This window comes from Diabrotica undecimpunctata, chromosome 10 (genome assembly GCF_040954645.1).
Source record: "Diabrotica undecimpunctata isolate CICGRU chromosome 10, icDiaUnde3, whole genome shotgun sequence".
Classification (NCBI taxonomy): Eukaryota; Metazoa; Arthropoda; class Insecta; order Coleoptera; family Chrysomelidae; genus Diabrotica; species Diabrotica undecimpunctata.
In genome coordinates, this window is record NC_092812.1 from 73130337 (window position 1) to 73158274 (window position 27938).

Consider the following 27938-nt stretch of genomic DNA (forward strand, 5'->3'; position numbering starts at 1 on the left):
TTGGGAAAGCTTTGTATTCCATAAAAGTGTTTTATCTCCACTAGTTTAGTCTCAGCGTTGTCTTTAGTATTACCCATCATGATTTTATTCTCAAAAATCGATATTTTTTGAAAATGTCTTTAAAATAAAATTGATAGTTTTTTTTTTCACTCACAATCACCATTAATATATTATTAAAACATACTACATAGATATTAATCTTTCACAAACAAAATAAAATCAGACAAATTCAATTCTAACCACAATGTGTATGTTGTGACATAATTTGAAACAAATGACAGTTCTCGAGCTGTCAACGTCAAAAAAGTAAAGTTATTAGTGACATAACATATTGGCATACCTTAATTGTGTAGCAGCATATGATTTTACTATAAAACTTTCAAACAAATATGAAAAACTTAAAATTGTGTGACTGATCATAATAATTTGATCATATACTGTAGTATACTAATTGATTGCTTCTATAATCCCTACGCTTCAAGTTCTTTATTTGAGCTAGTCTTGAGGGATAATATGTACAATTGATATTTTTCTGTTTATGATCACACTTAATGATATTTTGAAATATGGTAGAATGAATAAAAAACTAGTCTTCATTAAGAACAAGCCAGTGACGCCAGCGATTATAAAAATATTTTTAATGAAATTAGTAAACAATCGTGAAACGTAACAGTCAACAAAAGAGATAGCGTGAACTTGATCTGCAGTTAGCAGGTAGATAAATTTTTGGCGTGTCTTAGTTTTATTTTATGTTTTAATGTTCAGCGAATTTACCTTAATATGTTTTTATTTTAAATTAAAATCTATAAATAACGTATTAAAATGTTCAGAAAGCGGAATTATAAAACACTGAATAAATTAAATGCATTTTTATTGGCTTATACTCGTAACACATCAATATAACACAACTCAGAAAATAAGAACACAACATATAATAATATCCGCTCTCTCCATTTACCTGCTACAGTTACGGGGGTTGAGTTTACTGCCTATAAGGACTAGTTGTCCAATATCACCTTTAGTCTATCACTCTTAGTTCAAAATCAAAATCTACAATGCTGCTCGTACATCCGATTTACTTACTTCATTCCTCCTCCCACGTTTTCCTTGGCCTTCCTTTTGGTCTTGCGCCGTGCATTTTACTATCTAGGGCTCTTTTTGGCAATCTTCCAGTCTCCATTCTCACTACATGATCAACCCATCGAAGGCTCTGATATATCCATAGCATATTATTGATACGATAATAGTTTTGTAGACCCTGATTTTCGATCTCGAGTGTGTGTTTTTGGAGCGGAACACATGGGCGACTGAAAAGTAAGCTTTGTTTCCCTTTACTATTCTTCTTTGAATTTCGGGTTCTTTTGTTCAATCCATGTTGAATGTAACTCCCAGATATGTGAAATTTTCTACAGTTTTAATCGTCCTCTAATTCAACTGTGCGTCTGTTTCGCCTAGCTTTTGCCTGTGTTAGTTTTTTTTGTCTTTGTGAATATATTTCTGCTGCCTCTTCTGTTTTGCGAGACCGTATTGATTTATTTGTTAGGGGATTACCTCTTCCTATATTCAGCTGTCTTATCACATATTTAGGAGTCAGTTTGAATAGTGTCAGTGCCATTCCGTCTCCTTATTTTAATCCTTTGACTATTGCAAATTTCACAGTGAGGTCATTTTGTACCCATTTTTTACGTATACACTGTCATAAACCCTTTTAAAATCCACAAAGAGAGTGTGAACGTCTCTGCTTCGTGCCATTTTTTTTTCTGAAATAGTCCATTTTACCTTTGAAATTTGTACGATCTTTCCGTATATGTGTGTATATATATATATATATATATATATATATATATATATATATATATATACATATATATATATATATATATATATATATATATATATATATATATATATATATATATATATATACGTTGGCTTATACGCTCTGATGAGAGTTAAAACATACTATAAAAAGATGTCATGACATAAACTAAGTTTTACTATCCTGACCAAAATTTTTAGAATGTATTGTCCATTATTATATTTTATATTTGTGTTATTAATGTTGTGTGTCAAAGTTTATTTTAAATAATCTCAACGACTATGTCTTGAAAAAGGAATAAAACAATTCCGAAAGCTCGACAAAAAGTCAAAAGAGTGTTTGTCTAACATCTCGACCAACCTTCTGACTGCAGCCCTAATAAACTGGTGGTTTTGTTTATATCGACAGTCACTAATATCCTGTATTTCTATATTGTATCTTCTGTTTAAAGCTGATATTGCATTTTCCAAAAATTTTTTGCATTTTTTACCTTATTTTTAACCATGTAATGTACTCTGTAATTTACGTTTTTCGATCTTTCGGGTAATTTATAGCCAGTCATCTCTCGTGCGGTATATTTTTTTCTCTTGTATCATATGTTCTGTGTATATATTACACCGATCAATCTTATGTCATTGTTGCTTACTACTTTATCGCCGTAACTCTCCACGACCAGATCCCTTTCTTTTTTCTAACTCATCGATTTGAATTTCACATTAACTCTATGTTAGCATATGACATATGTTCCTACTATTTAAGTGTATTATCTATAAATTTTCTGCCTTGTATGAGACTATTATTCTCTCGTTCAACGGCGTCCAAGATTTTACCGATTTTATGAGCTTTGTACGTACTGCTATAAGGACACCCGCTAGCCCGTTTGCTTTTGTCAATTCCAGTATAAAAGGGGACATAATTTTTAACGACATCGTTTCCATTACAAAAATCGTAATTACTCGATACTTTCAGCTAAGGACTTGTCAGTTACAAGAGTTCAATTCGAAGATTGTAATCATTCACTACTTTAGGAACATTTTATAGACTGCTATAGAGACTCCCGATTTATCCCATTTGCTTTTTTTCCATTCCACTATAAAACTGGAATTTTTATCGATTTCTGTTCCATTACCAGAATTTTAATCAGTCAATACTTAGACCTTTAATACTTGTTTTTTTCTGATGAATTACTTTGAACGGTTTATGTTTTTTAATTTTATAATTTTAAATCAATTCTCCGTATCCCTTAGTTTCATACTTATGAGTCTGTCATAGTATTTGTCTACTTCATTTGATAAATTTTTATTTATTTTTTATCATCAGTGACTTTGTCGATCATTTTGATGGATAAATAAATTAAAAATAAGTACTAGCACGAACAATTACAAACAATGTGGTGACGTCAGGCGATACGGTTGACGGTTTCTATCTAATATTTTCTGTGTTGCGCTAGGTGTGTATTACTTGTTATAATGAGTACCCGATAAAGGTGTTTGTTTTACTCGTAATACTATCATCTCTATGATGATCTAACGATTGTCAAAGTCATATTTCGTCATGCTGCTCTGGTTTGGTGAAGTAAAAATCAGCAAAAGTCAAATATATAGTTGTAAAAAGAGCAAAGACTCGCTTGTCTAGGAAACACGGGGGCAAGGCTTGTCTTCTCCTTTTTCTTCTTTGAGCAAGTGCTCAAAGACATGCTGGCTGCAAAATAAGGTTTATAATGCTCTCTAAATATCGTTGTAAACACTTCTTCTTAGAGTGCCATATCCCTACGGAAGGTCGGCGACTACCATGCTTATAATACTGTTATACTGATCTCGGTCTTGCGCTACGTAGCAATTGGTCCGCTGTCAAACCTGTCCACTGCCGCAAATTCCTCAACCAAGAGAGTTTCTTCCGTCCTATCCATTTCTTTCCTTCGATTTTACCGTTGAGAATTAGCCGAAGGAACTCATATCTTGGTCCTCTGATTATATGTCCAAGATATTCTAGTTTACGCCTCTTAATAATATTTAATAGAGTTCGTTGATGTCCCATTCTTCGAAGAACTTCTTCGTTTCTGGTTCTGCTAGTCCATGGAATTTTTAGTATCCTTCGATACAACCACATCTCAAACGCCTCGATTTTATTCGTTGTAAACACAAATGAAACTAAATCACTCAATTCGCAAGAGGTGTCCTCACTTTTAATATGGAGTCAAAACATATGTAGGGAGCGTATTCATAGTCATCACGTCCACTGCTGGACATAGGCCTCCCTTAAACTCCTCCATTCTTTGCGATTTTGTGCTCAACGTGTAGGTGATCTTCCTCTACTACGTTTGTCTGCTCTTGGCCTCCAATGTGTAATTTTGCTCGTCCATCGTGAGTCATGCGTTCTCGCTACATGGCCTGCCCAATTCCATTTTAGTTCCGCTATGATTTCCACAACATCAATAATACTCGTCGCAATACAAGGACAAGTTTTCATTCTTCCAATTCTTGTTTTTTTTTCTGGAAGTCGTCTGTTATGAACAGGTCGTACTGCAGCTAATTGGCTTATTGTACATCTTCAATGAGTTTATGATACCAATTCCAGAATTCTGGAACCCTGTACAGGTCTTATATAGGCTTATACAGGTCTAGTGGATGGGTACCATATATATTTGGAGTCACTTAGTTGTCTCCAAAAAGTGTTTGCCGCCTTGCGAGTCTGAGCTGATTCCTGCTTGTTTTCCGCAGTACTTCAGCCCTGTTAGCACATATCCGTCCAATATAAATCTTTCCATGTGTTTGACCGGGTATATTTTCCCAGTGAGTTGTATTGGCTTCAGATCAAGGCTTTTTTCGCTCGCGGACAATGCTTTTTGGCACTCTTCTGGCAAGTAATACAGAGGTATATACTCCTAGTGGATTAGAAATGTTAAAATTTCCACTGATGCGTATGTAATTGTGGGTTTTACCACCATGTTATACATCCAATATAGCATGTATGGTCTTGAACCCCACATTTTTTCATAAGTACGTCCAGTTACCTCGTAGTTACCGCTCTCTTGATTATTTGTTCTATCTGATGATTCCAACTAAGTTTTGAGTCCAAAATTAACCCAGGATACTGTACTTCACGCACTAGATTTAAACGTGTACCATTTAGGCTTAGAGAACTCAATCCTTCTAAATTCCTCCTTTGGCAAATTTCATAATTTTGGGTTTCAGAGGATGAAACCCAACATTTGAATTCCATTCTGTAAATACAGTCAGAGCCTGATGTATGGTGTCTCTGACTGTCCCATTAAATTTGCCGTCAGCAAACGAAACCCTCGTGGAACATGTAGATGAATTCGTCTATCTGGAGCAAAATGTAAAACTAAATAAAGAAAACCAGACAAAGGAAATAAGTAAAAGAGTAAGAATGGGATCTGCCTTTGAAAAGCAGTCTTATGTACTGAAAAATAAAACAATAACTCAGAAACTTCGAACCAAAGCATTTAATTCTTATGTACTAACATATGTAGCTCAAACATGGATACTCACCAAAGCAAATTTGAAAAAAATGAGGAAAACTCAAAGAGCCATGGAACGACAGATGCTGGGCATTTCACTTCGGGAACCTCAAACTAATTTATCAATTAGAGAGGGAACAAAAGTAAAAGATTTTTAACATGCGGCTTCATTGAAATGGAAGAGGCCTGGACAGAACGAACGTCTAGAGGATGGTAGATGGAACAGAGAAATAGGGAGTTGGAGACCTTATGATATAAAGAGTGTTGCAGGATGAACATAAAAACGTCTGGTACGGGAGAGAGGCATGGAATGAAGTGGGAGAGACATAGAATAAAAAAAATTGCAGAGGTTAAAATTACAGTCAAAATGTTGAAAATCGGTAACAGAAAAATAGAAACAATACTGAAATTATTAGATAAAATAATCAATGAAGGAAATATGTCTTGCAAATAGTACAACTCGGAAGTCATCCCTAATTTAAAAAACGGAGTCAAACGAATATCTAAAATTACCGGCCAAGATTTTAACAAACCGCCTAACGAATAAGCTTGACTTCTACCAACCTATGGAACAGGTTCGATTTAGAAAACATTTTAGCTTCATAGATCATTTGCACACCATAAGAACACTAATAAAAATATTTACCGAATATATCGTACCCATCCATATGGCTTTTGTGGATTTTCAGAAGGCATTCGACACCATAGAATTATGGGCGGTGTTAAGAGTTTCTATAAAAAGAATCGATTCAAGATACAGAAACATATAACAAAATGCCCTCGAAGACATTTTTAAGAAACTAAAATGAAACACAAAAGGTATAAACAGCGATGGAACACTTTACTACTTAAGAATATAATTTATTGTCTATATTGATAGTAAATCTAAATATTAATCCAAATATTTACTATTTTAGGATAATATCATGAGTGTTACCTTTTTTTATATTTTACTATTATAGTAATACGAGTGATTTTCTTTTATGAAAGTCTTCTCAGAAATCCACCTAATAAATACACGCAATAATCTTTTTAAAGTTTAAGATGTCATATGCTGATTTGTCTTTATAAGTAAGGGAGATCAAATTTAAATTAGATTTTTTTTCTACATAACAAAAACAACATCTTTGTATAAATTTTTATAACTTGTGCTTTTGCTTTGTCAACGGCTGCCGACCTGGAGTTCGGAATTGGCCTGGAGCCAATTTTACAAGTGTGGTTAATTTCCATTCTGTATTAATTACAAAAGTAAAATGCCACAGAAAATACCTATCGAATAATATTAATGAAAATTATAATATTGTAGGAGGAGAAGCCGAATAAAAGAAATAAATGCTTGAAATAATATTAAGAGATCATGGACAAATGGAGGAAATGTAGTAAGATATCCAAGGTCAAATAATATAAATGGTGACTAAGGCCACGTTCATAATGACACTCTGTATTGCACGTTTTTTACAGTATTCGATGTTGAACGTTTAAAAAGCAGGTTCACACGAACATCATTAATTGCACTTTTATATTGGTATCAAAGATGCTATCGGCTTCAGCGTAAATATAACAGAACATTTATTTGGGTTTATTCAATGAATCGTAAAGGTGAATGTACAAAAACGTTTAAAAATATTTAAAAATTAATAAACCATTGTCTATAGTTGAAAGATTCAGTGGCATGCATTTCTTTGAAAAATAATTCAGTAACAAATTATTGTTTACAGTCGGTTCACAATTTGTTGATAGCTCACTACAAGTTTAACCCTAATTAGAAAACTGAAATACAGAGAGGATAGGTAATACGATATAATAGTAAAAACCAACCTAAACCTGACGGTTTAAGACGTTTTCGACTAACCCACCTTATATCTGAAGGAATACAATACCTTATAATCCTATTACTGGGGTATTTTGAATGGTTAGAGATGAACGACCAGTGTCGTAGAGTATATGATTAAAACATTTATTTGAACTAAATAAATATATTTTTTAAATTGTACTTATGTAAATTGTATTTTTTAATAAAACTTATTTATTTTATTCAAAAATAAAAAGTTTCTTGCCATTTGTAAAAGATACATTTATTTAATTAACGAAAAAGGCGCCAAATGTCGCCTGGCAAAATTTCCAATGTGTTTTAAATGTATCCATTATTTTCGAATCCGGAGAAAACTAATAAATATTTTTGAAAAATTTAAACGCAGAATGATAGATTACATTATTACTCAGGGCAGAAAGTCCCTGAAAACTTCTACAATGTTTATTTTAATATGTTATGTAACAGGGGTAAAAATAAAAGAGAAAATATAGTATAATTTTTAATTGAAAATATTGCATGCAAAAGAAACTTTTTATTTATTCTAAAAAATATTTCATTCTGCCTTTAAATTTTTCAAAAATGCTGTTTAGTTTTCTCAGGATTTGAAAAAAAAAATGGATACATTTAAAACACATTGAACATTTTGACAGGCGACATTTTGCGCCTTTCCCCTTTAATACCTTACGATTACAACTATTATTACTTACCTTATATAATTACGATTAGAAAACTATTCAAATTCAAAATAAATAGGATCAACTTCGGAATCCGAGTCATCTTGAGGGTTAATAATTAGCGGTTGTGTCTCTACGGTCGCATCAATTATGTTATCAAGATCCCACATTTTTTGTTCTTCTTCTATTACATGCCTTACTGCATCTTTCCAGTTTTGTTTTGTAATATGTTGTAAAGACTCGTATAACAATTCACGTACAGCTTGTATTTTATATAACGTATTTTTTCTAGCCACATAACTTTTCATTTGTGTCCAAATGAGTTCAATTGAATTTATTTCGCAGTGGTATGGTGGAAGTCTAAGGACTGTAATGTTTCGCCTTTCCGCCATTTTGTCAACTACGTATTCCTTGAACTTAGATTTGTGTTGCCGGGCAATTTTTAGAAGTTCTGCTTTTACCATTCCATCTTCGTAAGGCAGATACTTATTCCGCAGCCAGTCAAGAATATCCTGTTTCTTCCACGCAGTCGTTGGAAGTCTTTCTACTAGTGGTGAATGATAAGGTGCATTATCTAATACTATAATTGAATTTGGTGGTATGTGTTCAATCATCTGCTCAAAATACTCTTCGAAAACATCAGCTGTCATCTCCTCGTGATAGTCTTTTGTGCTTTTGGACTGAAATTCCAACAAACCATGCTTAACAAATCCTTTTTCACTTCCAATGTGAGAAATTATTAATCTACTGCCTTTACCAGAAGGTGGGGAGACACCAGTAGACCAACCTTCCATAAAGGCTTGCCTGGAGCTTAATATATTTTTATCTGACCAAATTTTTTTTAGAGTATGACCTGAGTTTACCCACGTTTCATCCTGGTAGAAGATGGGCCTTCCTTCAGCCCGGAATTTTCGTATGGATCTTAGATAATTTCTTCTCCAACATATTATCTCCTCCCGGTCAATCAAAAGTGATTTTCGCTCTGATTTCTCCCACCGGAAATTTAATTCTTTTAAAACTTGCCACAATTTAGTTCGTCCGATATGAGGCAAATCCGGGTCGTCTCTAACTTCTTGTAAAATTTTGTTTAGGTTTGGTATTTCTTTTTTGAAAAAAAATCCATGATTTTTCCTTCGAATACCATTTTTGGCAAATTCATCAATTTCAATAGGCTTTTTCCCTCTCTTTAAGTGTTCGTTTGTGTTTGGGTTAGCTATACCGTGTTTTTTTCTTTATGATAGGAACCTATATATAGTTGACTCTCCTACGCCAGTCATGTTGGCACAACTTTCGACTATGTTGCGAACAGTGTTTGTGGGATTCTGAGAAACCAGAGCATCGTGAACATTCAGGACAATAGTCTTCTCTCTTGGTGAATAGACAGACTTACTGACTGTACGCAACAGTGCCGGTGTAAAACTTAATGATGTTGATGATGAAGCCATCACAAACAATCCAACAAAACGAGCACGAGCGAAAGGTACGTATATGTTCGTAGGTATATGGAATAAAAAATCACTCACGCACTGCATATAATTCGCAAAAGAAATATTCGAGACGCTAATTACGGCCGTAGACGCGGACACACCGACGAGCCGTAAATTACATGCGATCAAAAACGTACTAAACAAATAAATTGTTTTCGTTCGTAATAACTTCACCCTTTTAAGTTAAGTTTCGAATATAAACTGAACAAACGAGGCACGTGGCCAAAGCATACCCATTATATTATTAAAAATCTGGGGAATTCCATCCTAATTATCTTGCAACGAATAGTACCTTCGGATATGAATTCCAGGTTTTCTAGTAAAGTGATTAAACGCGAAAATTAGTATTGAAATATCCAAAGAGATAAGGTATTCTTATTTACAAAATTGTTAATGGTTAAATTCTTATTTTTATTAATATAATATAATTACATAACATTAGCCGTGAAAGTTTTAATTGTTTTTTTGCGAAATATATTAGTATTAAAATATTATTAATATTATATATATATATATATAACGTATTAAAAAATATTATATTATTATTTAATGAATAAACACCTCAGGAACGCCTATGGTTTACGACCGTTTTATGAGTTTGAGGCACATTTCGTGCTCTCAACAATTTATGAACGGAGAATAGTTGCTTCCCGATAAAAAACGTCTGATTTCGCGCCGTGTGAATTCCACCATGTAATATTATAATAATGCTACTACAAACCGAATCCGTTACGATTTATTCGATTTGCTTGACAAGTAAGTCTGGTATTCAACTGAAAAGTGCATCCGATTTTTTGCAGGTCGAGCCTCCTGAACCGTTCTATGTAATGTATGTTCCACTATGTTTTTCGGTAAGCTCGAATATTGTAAATGAAATGAAACAACAGAAACGTAAATAAGCTGTGCAATAGTAGGAAGATGAAGACAACGTGATTGTTATAAAATATATTTTTCATAACACTCTTCAAAAATTTTCGATAAAAAATTTTTTAAAACAAATTTTATTTTTTCAAAAATTAAAAACCGTATCAAAACATCAAACTTTGAAGCCGAAAAAGTAAAAACGGTAAAAGTCAAATCAAACAATTTGATCTTGTTAAATAAGCTTGAGATAACACTAACTCAGTTTGTTTTGTAGCAAAAACAATGGAAAGGACAAATAATCATGGTAACTGTTATCTGTACGATAGATTATTTCACCAAAAACGCATTCTGTATATATATATATATATATATATATATATATATATATATATATATATATATATATATATATATATATATATATATAATCTTAAATGTATTCAGCAAGTGAATGTAGAGATTTATTCGGTCATTTTTGTTGCCAAAAAAGAGAAGGATACTACTTCATTTGTTTATTTGAATACGTTTCGTTTTTTTTTTAATTTCAAAGGCTTCCTTAGTTTACTACAAAAATAATTATTAAGTTTATAAGTAAACGACTACAATGGTGGAGTACATACTTACAAAACGATTTGTAGTTTTTTTGGATATTCTAAAAACTGAAAGTTACTTAACATTTAGAGCAAATAACAAAAAAACCAACAATTACAACCGACCAGTAATGTTCATTACTTTTATTGTCCGGTGATTTAAATTTCACCGACGACTTCATTTGGTTATGTTATGGTGACACAAAGTAGAAAGAAAAGACACCGCGAATTGCCATTGGGAATTTTGTACATTGGGCCATTGCAAATTGTTTTGTAAGCATGAACTTCACCATTGTAGACGTTTACTTATAAACTTCATACTTATAAACAACAAAATGAACATAGTAAACTGTCTAGAAAAACCAAAATAATGCTAAAACAAAGAAGGGGAATGAAAGTTAGTAGCAACACAGAGAGAATACAATACACAGAACTTTATAAGACAATAAGGAAAAGTATTAAGGAAGACATTTTTATTTATTTAGCGTATGGACTTTCTCAGTACGATAAATATACAAATACAATAATATTTACATATATATTAAATATATTATTTAAACACTAAAGATGGCAGAATGAATGACATTAAATATTAATGTCCAATTTACATAGCCATTCAATTGCTTCTGGGGAATATTCCGCAAAGTCCTGGAGGTTTCCACGGTAGGCACGATTCAAGCAGTCTGAAACACAATGGCTTATGGTCTGTCTAGATTTTCCGCAATCGCACTGTGGACTTTCTGCACGACCCCACCTGAACAGCGAATCAGCACGTTTACCATATCCGGTAGGTATACGATTAAGCCTTGCCCAAGTGGACCGGGGCAGATTTGATCCGATGAAACCCTGAGTTGGGGTGGATATCTTAATATAGTCCGATTCTACTGTTGGCATGCATCTTGTTGTCCATTGCCTATGTATATCATAGGAATTACCAATTTTTCGGGCAGATCGTATTGGAGGATTTCTAGATCTCAGTCGCTGGTGCTCTTTTGAGATGTCTGGGATATCTTGATGTATTGGTAATTGTACGTTGGCTATAATTTTCTGGTACTCTCTCACTAATGCTGCTGTACGGCGTAGATCTGGTGGAGCAATATTGCTCAGAGTAGGCAGCCATCTCACTGGCGTTGGTTTTATTGTTCCAGTGATTATTCTCATGGTTTGGTTAAGTTGGACATCGATTTTGCTTGTATGTGCACTATTTAGCCATACTGGTGCACAATATTCTGCCACTGAAAAAACCAAAGCTAGAGCAGAGGTCCGAAGAGTATCTGCAGAAGCACCCCAAGGTGTTCCGGCAAGTTTTGATATTAAGTTATTTCTTGTTCTTAGTTTACCGGCTGTGTAAGGAAGACATAAGAAAATACAATGGAAGACTGGTAGAAAATGTAATCTAAAACAGAAAAAAGTATAAGAAAACAAGAAAAGCATTAATCATTGGGAAGAAGCAAAGCGTAGTTCTTAAGAAACGAAAACAACAGAATTGCATACAGAAATGAAATAATACAACTCGTAACTAAATTCTACAGTGAACTATACAAAGCCCTGAAACACTTGAAGAAGCAATCAGTAACAGTAACCACAAAGATGTACCAGAAGTCCTACCGAAAGAAATAGAATCGACAATTACAAAAATGAAAAGCGGTAAAGTAGCTGTAATAGATGACATAACAGTGGAACTGCTTAAATATGCTGGCAAAAACCTGGAAAGTCTTATCGGGCCTATTACGAACTGCCTACGATCAAGATCCATACCAGACCATTAGAATATAGCAACCATAATTATCATTCATAAGAAAGGTAGCAAAGATATACCAAGATATTCACAAAGATCATGAACAACAGATTTACAAATGAATTAGATTATGCCCAGCCAAGAGAGCAAGCTGGCTTCAGAAGTGAATTCAATACCCTGGATCATATCCATACACTTCGAGAAGTAATGAGTAGACGAAAAAAATATGAAATACCGCTAGCATTAACCTTCACATATTTCTATAAGGATCTCGATTCTATATATCCCAAGACAGTAACAGAAGCTTTGACCAACCAAGGCATTGACAAACCGTATATAGAGACTTCAGCAAATATATACAGAGAAGCAAAAGCTAACGTAAAAATTTATTAAAATACTCCAGAATTTTCCACTACCAGAGGCGTCCGACAAAGAGACGCAATATCACCAAAACTCTCCACTGCAACTCTAGACAATATATTCAGCAAAATGAACTGTCGGTAAAAAGGTCTATCCATTGATAAAGAATCCCTCAGCCATCTAATATTTGCAGACGGCATCGTTCTGATTGCTAATAATCCTGGAGAACTACAAGAACTGATAAGCGAACTAAATGCAGCTAGCAATAAAGTTGGCTTAAAAATAACCTTGGCAAAAACAAAATCATGTACAACGAGCTAGTGGATGTCCAAGATGTAATAATAAACAACACTGCACTTGAGACAGCAGAGGAGTATGTATATTTGGGACAATTAATGCATAAATCTGGCTCCTTGCTTCCAGAAATCAACAGAAGAATATAACTGGCTTGGGCATCTTTTGGTAGAAATCCAGTTATATTCAAATCGAAGATGCCACTCCGCCTGAAGAAAAAAGCATTCGATCAGTGTATACTACCAATCATGACACACCTGCGAAACTTGGACACTAAAGAAAGAGATAATATCGAAACTTAAATTTACTCAAAGGTCAATGGAGCGATGCATGCTAGGTATAACAATAAGAAATCGAAAAAGAATAGAATGGAACAGGCAGAAATCTAAGGTCACTGATATACCTAGAAATAGTCACTGATGTCCACAGAATTAAATCTTAAATTAATGACAGTGAGCGGGAGCATTTAGCGAGAAGAACGGACAGTAGATGTTCCACTAGAATTACACTTTGGTATCCAAGAGGTGTCAAAAGACCAAGAAGACGGCGGGAAATTTAAGATTGGACTATGACATAAGGAAATAAGCTGCTCACAACATGGCACAGAAAAGTGAATATTAGACAAGCGTGGCTATTTGCGTACAAGATCGAAGAAAATAAGTCACCTGTCAATTGGAAAAACAAAGCGACAATTGATAAACAATTTACAGGTTATAACAACTCCTTATTTTAAAATAATATTTTTGAAAAGATTAACAAACTTTTTAGGAGTGGAAATCGAAACGTCAAAAAACTAATGTAAAATGTAATTTTCATCACAATCAACTGTGGTTTAATCCCATATAAATACACTATTAAATCGGTACTTGAAGTTATTGGTTATTCTTAAAACATGTTTTTTCTCTTAGTTGATATATCCACTCTATTCCTAATATTTTTTCTTGTATTTAATAAATGCATTCCCTATAGTCGTCAAGTTAGTTCAGTTAGTTGTTCTTTTGTTGGATTTTCTCGAATAAATCTACTATTCTCTTACTTACTACTTACTACCATTCATGCTAAACATATATTTATTACAGTATAAATGTTTTTTATTCCTTTCGTCTGCCTATAAAGTTCTTTTTCATTATTTAATTGTGTAAATACAGTATATAATAAATATTGAGTACAGCTTATGTTGAATAAATATCCCATCTAGTTGTTTTACATTTTTACCATTTACACATCTGACAAAACATGTGTTGGTAAAAGACTGCGTATGGATTAGACTTTTGTTTAGTATATTCAAACATGCATTGCCTTTTCACATCTGTTAGTCATCGGCACACAAACATTCATCTTCAAATTTATTTTTTTTTATTTTGAAATTTTTATTCAAGTAAACGTTATTATAAGTATACTTATAATACAATTTTAATTCGAATTATTCTATACTACGATTTAATCTTGTGTTGACCATATTTATCACTAAATCCAAGCATACACAAACAAGCAGTAACAAAGAAGGGTTTTGCTTCGATATACAAAGAGGAGCTACCATCAGATACATCACTAGGTATTTATTTATTTATTTATCGTATGGCAATTACAACACATTTAGAACAAATACACAAACACTAGTAATATAGGTATTTGACAAACTTTAAATAGTTACAAACAAACATCAAGTGTATTTATATAATCAATTGACTCTGAAGTTGCAAACAGGAAGTCTTCAGGGCTACCATTGTAGGATCTTGAGGGACACTCTTGAATAATGTGGTCGTTGGTTTGGTTCTCCCCACAGTCACATTGAGGAGACGGGTTCTTTCCCCATTTATGTAGCATGTATGCACATCTGCCATGTCTGGTTCGGATAATATTTAGAGTGGACCATGTTTTGCATGGAAGATCAAAACCTGGTGGCTTGTGGGTAATGCAGGGCATGTTATTTTGCCATTCGTTCCATTCTTGGGACCATGCATTCGTGATGTTGAATTCCTCATGTATCATTCTTGCCGTTTTCATTGGTGGTTTTCTAGAACGGAGACGGGTATTTCGTGCATCCTCGGTATCTTGGTGGATCGGCAGGTTTATATTGTTCATGATCTTTTTGTATTCACGTGTAAGTGCGTCGACTCGTCGTAAATGTGGAGGTGGGATGTGACTTAATACTGGAAGCCATTGGGTGGAAGTTGATTTAATTGTACCAGTTATCATCCTCATAGTGCTGTGCAGCTGATTGTCGACCTTTTTTACGTGTGGACTGTGTAGCCAGACTGGAGCACAATATTCAGCGGTCGAGAAAACAAGGGCTAAGGCAGTAGAGCGGAGAGTGGAAACAGATGCTCCCCAGGTGGTACCGCAGAGTTTCTGTATAATGTTATTTCTTGTACTCAACTTTTGGGCAGTTTTTGTTAAATGCTCTTTAAATGATAGCGTTCTGTCTAGTGTTACGCCCAGGTACTTCGGTGTTTTGTTGTGGGTAAGTGTGGTATTTTCAAACCGTATGTTGAGTTCCTTTCCAGCAAGTTTATTGTTCAGGTGAAAGCAACTAACTTCTGTTTTGGATGCATTTGGTTGAAGTCGCCACTTGCGAAAATATTTGCCCAATACATATAAGTCTGCCGTCAGAACTTCTTCAGACGTTTCTAGTATTCTGCATCGTGTAGTGAGGGCCCAGTCATCGGCGTATCCGAACTTTCTTGACTGTGTTTCCGGAATAACTGCTAGGTATAAGCTAAATAGTAGTGGAGAGAGCACTGACCCCTGTGGTAGGCCATTCTTAAGTTTCTTAGGTAGGCTGATATCTGTGCCCATCACTACTTGAAACATTCGGTCGTTGAGCATGCTATCTATTAGGCGTGCTATTGGTTTACAGGGGATTGCACGGAGAATTTTGTATATAAGACCCTCTCTCCATACTGTATCGTAAGCTGCCGAGAGATCAATAAATGCCGCTGAAGTTTTAAGTCTTCTTTGGAAACCCGCTTCGATGTAGGTGGTGAGTGACATTACCTGGTCTGCACAGCTTCGTTCTGGTCGAAAACCCGCTTGTTCGACTGGGATCGCCTGGAACAGTTCTGTACTGATTCTATTATATATAAGCCTCTCTAATAGTTTGTAGATGGCAGAGAGAAGCGCAATTGGTCTGTAGTTTTTTAGGTTGTCGGCGGGTTTGCCTGGCTTTAGTATGGCTATTATCTTAGAGCGCTTTAGTTTTTGTGGAATATTTCCAGTTACCATGATGTCTGAAAAATCGAGCCAGCCACACTTTTGTATACTTGCCACAATTTATTAGAAATTCAGGGTGAATATTATCAAATCCTGGTGCCTTTGCTGGCTTAACGTCTTTAAGAGCCTTTGATATGTCTTCGCTGGTGAAGGGGAGGGAATGCTCCGTTTCTGTGGCTACATGTTTTAAAGTTTTAAGTTCTCTCTTTACGAAGATGGTGTGTGCTTTATCCTTTGGTGCCCTAGATGTTTTTACTATATGTGATGCTACGGCATCTGGCTTTACGGCTGCCTCTCGGCGTTTCGTACGGACACCACTCCCTAATTTTCTTAGTAATGACCATGCCTGTCTGCTTGATTTCTGGAAGTTTAGACTTTCCATTGTTTCGGTCCACTTTTGGCTTCTAGCGGCGTCTAGGCTGTACAGTAGTTCATCCGCTATTTCTTGGTCGTCAGTTTCAAGAAAGCTCTGATATAATTCCTCGCTATTTTCGACCAGCCAGGGATATATTCTTTGCGATAGCCTCTTGGTATGTGTTTTTTGGCTACACTTAGGACGGCACCAACAAATCTGTGGTAGTTTTTGATATTAGGTGTAATCCACCCTAGGCATTTATCCAGATCCACAGAGAAGTCAGTCCAGTTGGCCTTTTTAAAATTCCATCTTGGACGTGGGATAGAACTAATTAAAGGGATTTGCGTCCCTACTTCTATTATTACTGGTCGATGTTGGCTGTGTGAGAAATCAGTTAGAACTCTTCGTGAAGCCCCTAGAGGTATGTCTTTGTTGTCGGTCGAGACGAAGCATAGGTCGGGGTTGTATTCCCGCCTCCATGCCGCGGATCTGAAGGTTGATCGATACATCACTAATCATATACAGATACATCACATATAGATACATCACTAATCTACTGTAAAATAAAACTTAAACCTAGATGTATCTAGAAAGCTCAAAATCGAAGAATTTGTAAGCAAAATTAAACAAGAAATCATTAATAAATGGAAAATCACTGAATAAAGGAGATGAAAGCTCAATGGTCAATGGTATAACGTAATCGATAGGAACATACGGAAAAGAAGATAATAGAGATTGATCTACATGTGACGAGAAAGGAAGAACAATTAGAAAGTGTCCAGGACATCAAATCTCGTCAAAATTATTCAGTTTGAAACTAGAAGAGAATATGAATTACTAAATTCTGAAATAGAAATAATCTATAAAAAGAAGAACTTGAAGACAACGGTAAGTGAGAGAAAACTGACAGCCTTGTATTTCTTCTTCTTTTTCTTTTTATGTAGACATGACTCTGTCTGTTTTTCAATATGCCTTCAGTAATTTGTCGTTCCATCGTTTTCGAGGTCTTCCTACTGATCGTCTTTCTATTGGGGAACCGTCTCTTGCCGTCTTTACTACTCTATTTGTTGTCATTCGGCTTATATGATCGTTCCATTATACTCTTCTATTTCTTACCCAGTTCTTGATGTTATTCACCTTGCATCTACGTCGTATATCTTGTATTAAACGCCTTGTATTTGAACTTTGATATTACAATTAGTCCATCATTCAAAGTTAATCCTGTGCCGTAGGGTATTTTTCTCTGGGGCGATGCCAGCCCTTCTCGGGGGTAATTTTTTTTTAATTAAGAATAACATCGGGAATGCACATATTGACCAATTTTAAGCAACTGTTCTGCTATACTTTTTTTTCATCATGTCAATATTTTCGATATATTCGCAAGTGAAAATGTCAATTTTTAACAAAAAAAAAACACTTTTTCCAACAGTTTTTTGCGAATTACTCAAAAGGTATGTATTTTATCAAAAAATCATTCGTAAAAAATGTAGCTTACAAAAAAAAACAAAAAGAATGGTGGGTTTATGGTGTCTATAGCCCCAATACAAGCGATTGAAAGTTGGTTCTTCTTCTTGGAGTTTGACCCAAATTGAAAATTTCAACGTGAAATATGAAGAAACTAATGCATTTTTCGTGAAAAACCCATATAACCTTTTTTGAAGTGCTTGAAAATTTTTCTTTGTATAAGTCTCTAGCAGCAATCCTAAGGGAGTTATGATAAAAATTTTGTTGGAAAATTAAATAATATAAAAAAACGTGAAAATCGTCCCCTAATTACATCCTAATTAAAAATAATCGTTACTCTTTTAAAATTCACTTTATTAATGTAATGTTTGGCTGTTTTAAAATGCTTAGTTTTGAAAAAAATTAAGTTTGAAGTGCGACTAGGATTTTTGTATTTTTTTTTGTTAAAAAATTGACATTTTCACTTATAAATAAGTCGAAAACTATTGACTTTCAGGAAAAAATGTGTGGAACAAAAGTTGCTTAAAATTGATTAATATATTCATTCCCGGTGTTATTTTTAATAAAAAAAATTTACCCCCAGAAGGGGTGACACACCTTCTGGGTGCCACCAATCTATAGATAAATTTCGGTGCAAATCGGTGCAGGTTCAACAAATTATACATTGGCCTGAGTACCACAAGTAAACTTACCATTACATATCTATTTCTAATTTGAAATATGACATATTTGTCTGTATAAATGTGACACTCATATTTGTCTATTTGCTCATTACTATGTTGTAATAGTCACCTCCATTGTCAAATTAACACTACATATTATGTATTTCGTAGTACTAACTTCTTTCTTTGCTCCAATTCCACTTAACACAATATCATTAGCATACGTCACAGGTAGATCTAGAAGCTTTCCTGTTAGCTGGTGTAGCAATAATGAGAATAGATTATGAGGACTTAGAACTAAGCCCCATGCAAACATACACTTGTATGAAATTTCTGATACTTACACTATCCATCATACGTATCTTTTACAATTTTCACATAAATCTTAATTTGTTTTTGTACGCAGATACTAAGAAGTAAGATACTCCCCTGTTACTGCTAAACAAATCTGTTAGGCATTTGCTTCCGCCAATGCTATCCACAATTCTCCAGTGATATTATCTGATCTAACCGATTTACCTTTATTTATGTTTTGAAATATTTGGGAAACTGCCTCTTTTGAGATCTTCCTGTGTTTCTATTCATCCTGTGCTTTTTTTACAACAATCGTCTCTTACAATAAATTATAAAACGGATATGTGGAAACGAACCAAATAACAATTAATTCATGGGGAAAATGGATACTAAAAATACATTCCTAATAAACTCAGAAAGCACCTTCCTACGGATAAACGTTCCCGAATTTTTCCAATGGAGAAATAAAACGTTTGCGTATTAGTTGCGTAAACTATCGAGAAAATTCAAAACAATAACACGAAAACAATTTGCTGCTGATTCCAGATGCATACATAAATCCTAAAATAGAAGATAAAAATGAAACTATAAACGAGAAATAAATTAGTTTTCGCCGCATAACTCAATTTAAGCTATATTTTATTATTGTTCTGGTTTTATTTTAATTTTAATATTGCAACATGTATATTGTGCACTAACTTTAGTAAACACAAAACAAGAAACGACTAGTTGAAGTTTAAAAAGACTAAAAATCATCGACAATAACAGTATGACAAATTTTAGAGATCAGGGACAATATGTAAAAATATTAAAATGAATGTACAACCTTCAATGTTATGTGAACATTGGCGTTCCAAAATTTCTTTATTACTGGTTGGAAAATAATAGGTGTTCACATTCGTATTCAATTATATAGTTTTATATAGAAACGTTTTTAATTCCTGGGTCGGTCTGTTAAAAATAAAACACTTAATTATTGCTTAAACGTTTCGGCTATTTGCTATTTTCAATAAGCACTTTATTTTATAAACATTACATTACAAAATTATATTTTATGTTTTCACTTTCAAAGTTTAAGGTGGAAAATAGTAGTATCTGACCCTAGATACATCTGGCAGGTATTTTAAAATACGAGTGTTTCAGTTAAATATGAGTGTTTAAACATCTGCCATGGTGACTTTAAAAAACAACTCCATTTATTAAATGGTGATACATATTGGAAAGATCTTATTATTGATAGAATTTTGATCTTTTTTATGTGAATCATTTCCAATGTGCATCTTTTGTTGTAGTTTTGTTCTTTTAGATGGTTGTAAAATTCTGGCGGATAATTATTTTTTTCTAGGATATCTTTTTTTTTTAGATTTTCTGAATGGTATTGTGGACTCGAAGGCTTAATCACTCTGTCAGTAAGACTGAATACAACACTTCTCTTGTGGGTTATAGGCGTTGGTATTAAAATGTAGATATCTTCCGGATCAAACAAATTTTGTAAACTAGTTATTGTGATCAGTCGGTTATTGTTGTTATACTCTAAAATTTAAATCAAGAAAAGTAATTTTGTTTTCTTCTATACTTCGTTTAATTTCAAGATAAGCTAGATGTAAACAGAGTCAGACACGTGATCGGTGGGTGTGTCTTTTCGTCGCAGCGTATCATTGGTTAGCACTTCATTTCTAACCAATGACAAGCTGTGACGATACGACACACCCACGGATCACGTGCCCGAATGTTTACCTCTAGTTTATCTGGAAATTGGACGAGGTTAAAGTTAGTAAGTAAATTGAATGTTATTATGGAAATTTTTGAACATTTGAAGAGTATCATAGATTTCATGATCAGGAATGCAGAGCATGACGTCGATTGAAATCGAATAAAATCGATTATCCTCTTCAAATGTTCAATAATTTCCATAATAACATTCAATTTACTTATGAACTAGAAGAAAACAACAAAATTACTTTTCTTGGTTTAATTTTGGAGTATAACAACAATAACCGACTAATAACACCTAAATATATACCGAATAATAACACCTATAAAAGAAGTGTTGTATTGAGATACTGGCAGAGCAATTAAGCTATCTAGCCCACCAAGTTTTTCAAATTAGTTTTAATTTTAAAGACATTTTCAAAACATTTCGATTTTTGAGAAGAAAATCATAATGGGTAAGGCTAAAGACGTCCCTGTGTGTAAAATGGTGGAGACAAAGACAGTTTTATTGAATATAAAGCTTTCCCAACGTCAGATAGCTCAACAATATCAAACAGCGCAAGCAACAGTGAGCAATATCAAGAAAAAAATTGATACCAACAAACCCCTGACTCACCAGCGTGCCCAAAAATGTGGTCGAAAGCGTGTCACTACACCCAAGAAGAATCCTCACGGGATTTATTCTTGAAGCTGGAATGCCAGTTTCTGACATGACAGTCTGCAGAAGGCTTGCTTGCAAGCTTGCAAGGTTTCAAATCATGTCGCCCTGCCAAAAAACCAAAGTTGACCATCGCAATGATGAAAAAGAGACTGGAATAGGCCAAAGAACATCAAAATTGGACAACTGGGGATTGGAATAGGGTAAATTACGTCACTACTAAAGTTTAAATCCCTATAACCACTGTTTTTATCCTAAAAAAATGATCTTATAGTTTTTTTTATTCGCAGGTTTGTTTCTCCGATGAAGCTACAGTGGAGATACTCGTGGATAAGTCGGCCTTTGTCCGAAGGCGAGTGGCTGAAAAATATCGCAAGGATTGCATAGTGGAGCAAGTAAAGCATCCTATCAAGATCATGGTATGGTCTGTGATTAGCAGTAAGGGCACAAGGAGGCTGTACATTATGAATGAAATGATGAATCAACATCAGTATATTGAAGTTCTGGAAAGAAAGCCCATGCCACAAATCAAAGACTGGTTTGGCGAATCGGAGGATTTTACCTTTATGCACGATTCAGCACGGTGTCATAAGGCAAAAACTGTAACAGCGTACCTGGAAAAAAAAAGAAAATTAAAGTACTGAAGTGGCCAGGTAATTCCCCAGATCTCAATCCGACCGAAATTCTATGGGAGTTTATGAAGAGGGGGATTGCCCAGGAAACTGTCACAAATAAGCAGCAGTTAATTGAGAGACTCATTGCCACCTGGCACAGAAACGATAAAATAAAAGAAGACTGCCTGAGAAACATTCAAAGCATGCCAAGGAGGATCAAAGCTGTCATCGAAGCTAAAGGAGGTCACACGAAATATTAAAAAAAAATTGTTATTTAAGGTCAAAGAAAAAAATATTTTAAAATTTTGTAAAAGCAGCTTTATTCTTTATTAAACAGCAAAATACAAAATTTTTTGAAGTGATCATAATATTTTGATCACCCACTGTAGTAATGTTACTACATTAAATCAAATAAACACTATATATCCTTACCTACATTAATGGATTCTCTGAACAAATGTCGAACATATTGGCAAATAATCGTTTGACATAAATCGTCAAAAAAAGCCGGAAAATATTTTTCGACATTTAAAGCCAATGTTAATGAAGATTATCAGTCGAATGTTATTTATAAAATAAATTGTAAAGACTACAATTCAACATATATTGGGCAAACACACCAATATCTGCATAGAAGAGTTGTTGCACACAACCATAGTGTACAAACCAGAAAATTAAATACAAAAGCCTTAGCCAAACATTCTCTGGAAAACAGCCATTCTTTTAATTTTGAAAATGTACAGATTTTGGAAAAAGAACAAAATTACAACAAAATATGCATATTGGAGATGATTTACATAAAAAAGATCAAAACTGACATCACAGATCTTTAAAATATGTATCACAATTTAAAAAATTGAGTATTTTAAAGTAGCTGGCAGATGTATCTAGGGTCAGATACCACTTTTTCATTCCATCTCAAACTTTTAAAGAGTGCAAACATAAAATTTAATTGTTTAATGTAGTGTTTATAATAAAGTGCTTGTTGAAAATAGCTAATAGCCGAAATGTTTAAGCAATAATCATGGTTTTGATTTATAACAGACCGACAAACTCAGGAATTAAAAAAGTTTTATTTAAAAATTCACGGTCAGGAAATATCAAACTATAGATTTATAGATAAGTTTGATATTTCCATAGTTTTTTTAAATACTACAATTCTGACTATTTTATCTCATTTGAGGTTGATTTTTTTATATTTTATTCCTTTTATATTTTGATGCATTTGAGTATCTAAAGACACACGGTATTTGAAGCAAACGACAAAAGCTACTTTTCTGTATCATAGTTTTTATTTTTATAAAATCAAATATTTAATATAATATGACAATATGTGTCATATGCCAGATCTAAAGTTTATAGGATGAAACCTTTCGAATTAAATAATGGTACGATACGATAAAGATACGATAAAGTGTGGGCAGGTTCTTGGCTTAGCGAGCCGAATGAACTTTCCAAACCTTCAGGTTTAGGTTAGGTGTTAAGGTAGATTTAACAAAAGGGTATCCTATTACAAAAATATTTGCTTATTTATTCAAGGAGCTTTCTAGGAATCGATTATCATAAAAATCCAATAACATGTGTGTTGTAATACCAATATCATAAAAATAAGTACATAAAACTTTAGTGTAAAGGATTTTAATTGAAATGTTCTCGATTTAGAATTTAATATATTGGTGGCTATTCTCGTAGAATTGTTTCTAGATTCATTTCATTATCAAAACATTCGTTCCGCTCCCTTTATGAATACTTTCTGCCAAATTTTTAGGTAAAACCGGCATTCTGTGACTTAAGCGGGCCATCCAACGGCGCGTGGAGTGGCAGCCCCAGTGGCAGTGGATTAAAAAAGACAGTGGAAAACGTGTACAAAAACAGCAAAGTTATTGAAAAGCTTGAGGGCGAAAATATAAAACCAACTGCATATGAAACATACATAAGTCAAGGAGACAACCTGAATCTTCTCCTATTCAGTTTGATGGTTGATGAAATTAGAAAATTAACACCAAAAAGGGATATAGAATTGGGAACAAAGGAACTGAAAATTATTTGCTAAGCGAATAATGTAATAATCGTAGCAGAATTTATTTTTTTATTTGGCCTCATTTATTTGTGATCCATACTCTTTTACATGTTTCTCGAAGTTTTAAATACTTTCTTTAGCTCTTTTTACGATCTTTTTAATAAGACTACATCGTCTGCGTATGTTGTTGTTACACAGTAGCTTCTAAAATAATTTTAAATAGTATATCAAATTCTCTCACTGATTCGTAAATTTTTGTTCTGTTTATTTTATCATTTGTAAATTTATAAATAGCATATATGTGATCTAAACCCTGTTAATCGGCGGAGTTCTGTATTTAGTTTAGCACAAAAACTTTTTCTCTTGACGCTCTGCCTCCTCTATATCCACCTTGGTATTTTCCTATTACGTTCTTGGTAAATACCTCTAGCCCATTTCTTAAAATTATGGCTAAAATATTTTCCGCTTTCCATCTGCCTGGCATTTGTTTCTCTTGCCAGATATTCTGAATTCTGAAGTTTGTCACCGTCTTAAGTAAAGAAGGCTGTTATTGTTTTTAATATATTGTATTATTTCGTTTACTTCTTGTTCTGTTAATTCTGAAATATTCCATCTTCCTCTTCGTTTTCCCAAAGGATTTGTGTTATTATTTATTAGACCTAATAAATCAAGATATACTACACTCAGACAGTATAAGTACCTCTATGACCGTTTGGATATACTTATTAACAGATATACTCGTGTTTAGACTGTAAAAACTCATTTTTAATAAATGAAAACACCAAAAAGAGGGAAAATAAGCGTAACTCGAAAATTGTCTTTAAAATTATTGCTGAAAAATAAACTATTACCTTTATAATGGACTTATTAACATGCAAAGGTTGAATCAAAACCTGCAAATACTACAACTTGCTACGCCACCAATGAAGTAATATATCTTGAATATCACTTAAAACTTATACCAGAACAAATAAAAGAATACATCAGGTACCAGGTATTTAAAACTTAAATTCATCAAAATTGTTGTAAGTTACGCTTGGCTAGTACTAAAATCGAGAAAATCAGAAAATTGTCGAGAAAATTAGAGGAAAAACGATCCACAACCAAAAAGTCGCAGAGGAAAACCGTGTCATAGTCGGCCTAATGAAGCGATACATAAAGTTTGGGGAGAGTATCTACCACAAACTTTTTTGCCGACATACACTCTAACTATTACAGACGCATAGTGAGATTGAGGAAGTGATAATGTTAAAAATATACTTGATTCACCGGACAAAATTTCATTTCTAGTACCTACACACGATATTTAGAATATAATAAATACAATAATTGTTATATTATATCAGTTAAAATTGATTAAGGATATAAAGATAAAAATTAAAGATAAGAATTAGTTAAAATGAAAATCAACTTACCGGAAAGATTGTAAGTTTTATCAAATAAATACATATTTTAAATATTATTTGTATGCATGTACAATGCGTATGTGCCTTTAAATGTTTTTCAGGCAGCAAAATTAACCGGACAGTTGTAGAGTATACAGATGCCGGTTGAATGGAATTTCACTGTAATATTATTTAATCTGTATTGAGTTTTAATTTAAATGAATTAAATAATGTATATAAATTTATATCAACAAAAAATAATGGCAACCCAATCTTATCTAAACATACTTTTGATAAGGTAGATGTAATTTCTCCTAACCGTTTGGTGAACATGTAGGCCTGCCCTGTGCAAAATTAAACATTCAGCGGGTTTGTGTGAGTACACTCCTGCTGATTATTCCTGCGAAGGGGATATGCGAGCTGGCAACGCCGGCAGTGCCATGCACACAGACGCTGACATTCGCCGTCGTCCTCGGTTGCTGGTGCTTGGGCTTTTGCCCCACGCGTCTTAGTAACCCGCCAGCTGACTCGAACAGAGTAAATACTGACATTGGTTGGCTCCGGTGACGTCACCGAATCGTATCGACCAATACCACGGTCGGATGTCGTTGGATCATCTCAACTTGGCACGAGTTCCTGCTACATGGTAGTTTATCGCGTGGTGCGCTCTGTTCAGTACCAAGAACTCTTTTCGAACTTTGGAAGTGTTCGTTTTTGATCTCATATTTTAAAAACTTTTAAATTTTTACCGAGGCGTCAACTTAGTATCGGCAAAACGCGTTGTTTTTGGTGGTTGTGATCAAAATTTAGTTTTTTTTTTATTTCCTATACAAGTTATGTGATTGGAAATTGTGCTTTACGGAAAACTGGGTAAGTGTTTCTGCTTTACCTGGGACTCCCCATGAAGTTGCAGGAAAATCGCAATTTAAACGGCAGGATCCGTACTTGTGAGAATCTTGCTGGGACACGAGTATACTAAGCAATTATTGTCAAAGTATACGCTTTTTAACTGTGCAATATTAAATTATTAATTCGTATTTTGTCATCGTTTGCGGAAAATTGCGGTTGAATATCTCCACATATTTGCAATTTTTAAACAAAAAATTCAAACTAAGTTGTATTTACTAACTTCTTGAAAAATATCCTCGAAATTAAGATTATTAATGATATCTGGGATAGCCTGTGTTTAAAGTAAACATTCTCTTAGACTATATAACTAGTTTTACTATTTTTAAATTAAAAACAAACATCTCGCAATGTTTGTAACTATATTTAGTAACAATGGTTTTTATCGACTTCTTAAAAATAGTATACTATTTCTATTTTTATCGGAATTGATTCTCTCTCGTTTGTACTTCCTTACGATAAGCAAACAATACAATAAAATTTTGGAAAGATGGACAATTCGATTATTGTTTAACCATTAATTATAAAATTTTGTGGGAATATGTTTCGCCGCCTGATGTAGCAACTCAAAAAAAACTCATCCAGTGGTAAATCCAAAATATTCTTTTAGTTTCTGTTATTCGGGATTAATTTTTTCCTCTTCCTCCTCTTTTCATCGTAATGGATCCATTAATCAGGTGTTGCATGCGGTGTGAATAAAAATGTAGAAAAATTGACTTTTACTGTAATAATTATGCATTCAATAAGCATGTTTTAGAGAAAATTTTTTATATTCGGGGTTTGAATAATTTTAACCGTTCTTGAGTTTTATTTGTATAATGTAATTAGCTTAGGAAGTAAAATAAACTAGAGAACTAATAAAAAAGATTGGTCTATGTTGATCATTTTTACGAACAATTTAGTCAACTATAACATTTACATTGGTAAATTGAACCGTGAACTTACAGAAATAAACTGCTATTAATTCTTAGGGTGTACTGTTATCTTCTTGAACACAATCTTTGCTAGAAGCCTGGAACAGGCTTTGAATACAGAAAGCGCTAAAACGTTGTCTTTTCGAAACATAGAATTCTTCATGTAGGGAAAACTTTCTGAATGTCTATATTTTATAATATTAAAGCGCCAGCACATACATAAAGTAATAGGCGAACATTTGGGAATTTAAGATGAACAAAGTAGATGACGTCTTTGTTAGTTGCTAGAACAATTCAGACAGAATGGGAACACACACGATGCCACTCTGAATTCGCTATCTATTGACCTGTACCTAACTGACGGGTCGCAACATATTCTCAGTTGTTGTGAGAGGATTTGAATGTGGTGGACGACAATATCTGAGATATAAATGTGCTAAATACAAATTATTACATCAATTCAGACTCTTATTTTCTTAAATCGTGGTTTTCTTATCAGTGACGATTTTAACAAAATCGTGTCTTGAATCATCTTAATTGTACCATCATTACATGCTCCATTGAGTATATTCCGTTAAATTTGAGTAAGTAGCAAACGCTCGAGCGTCACAACCGCACCG

The 27938-nt window shown here is 33.7% G+C and overlaps 1 protein-coding gene across 6 annotated transcripts in view; it reads left to right on the forward strand.

Moving 5' to 3' along the window:
• Mef2 (myocyte enhancer factor 2) overlaps positions 1-27938 on the forward strand; it is a 333366-nt gene that overhangs the window by 199812 nt on the left and 105616 nt on the right. The window contains exon 1 of one of the 6 annotated variants that reach the window (XM_072546700.1): positions 25955-26368. The exons of the other annotated variants lie outside the window; for them this stretch is intronic. The gene's annotated coding sequence lies outside the window, so the exon portion shown is untranslated. Of the gene's footprint in view, positions 1-25954; positions 26369-27938 lie in introns of those variants that run through there. 6 annotated transcript variants of the gene reach the window in all.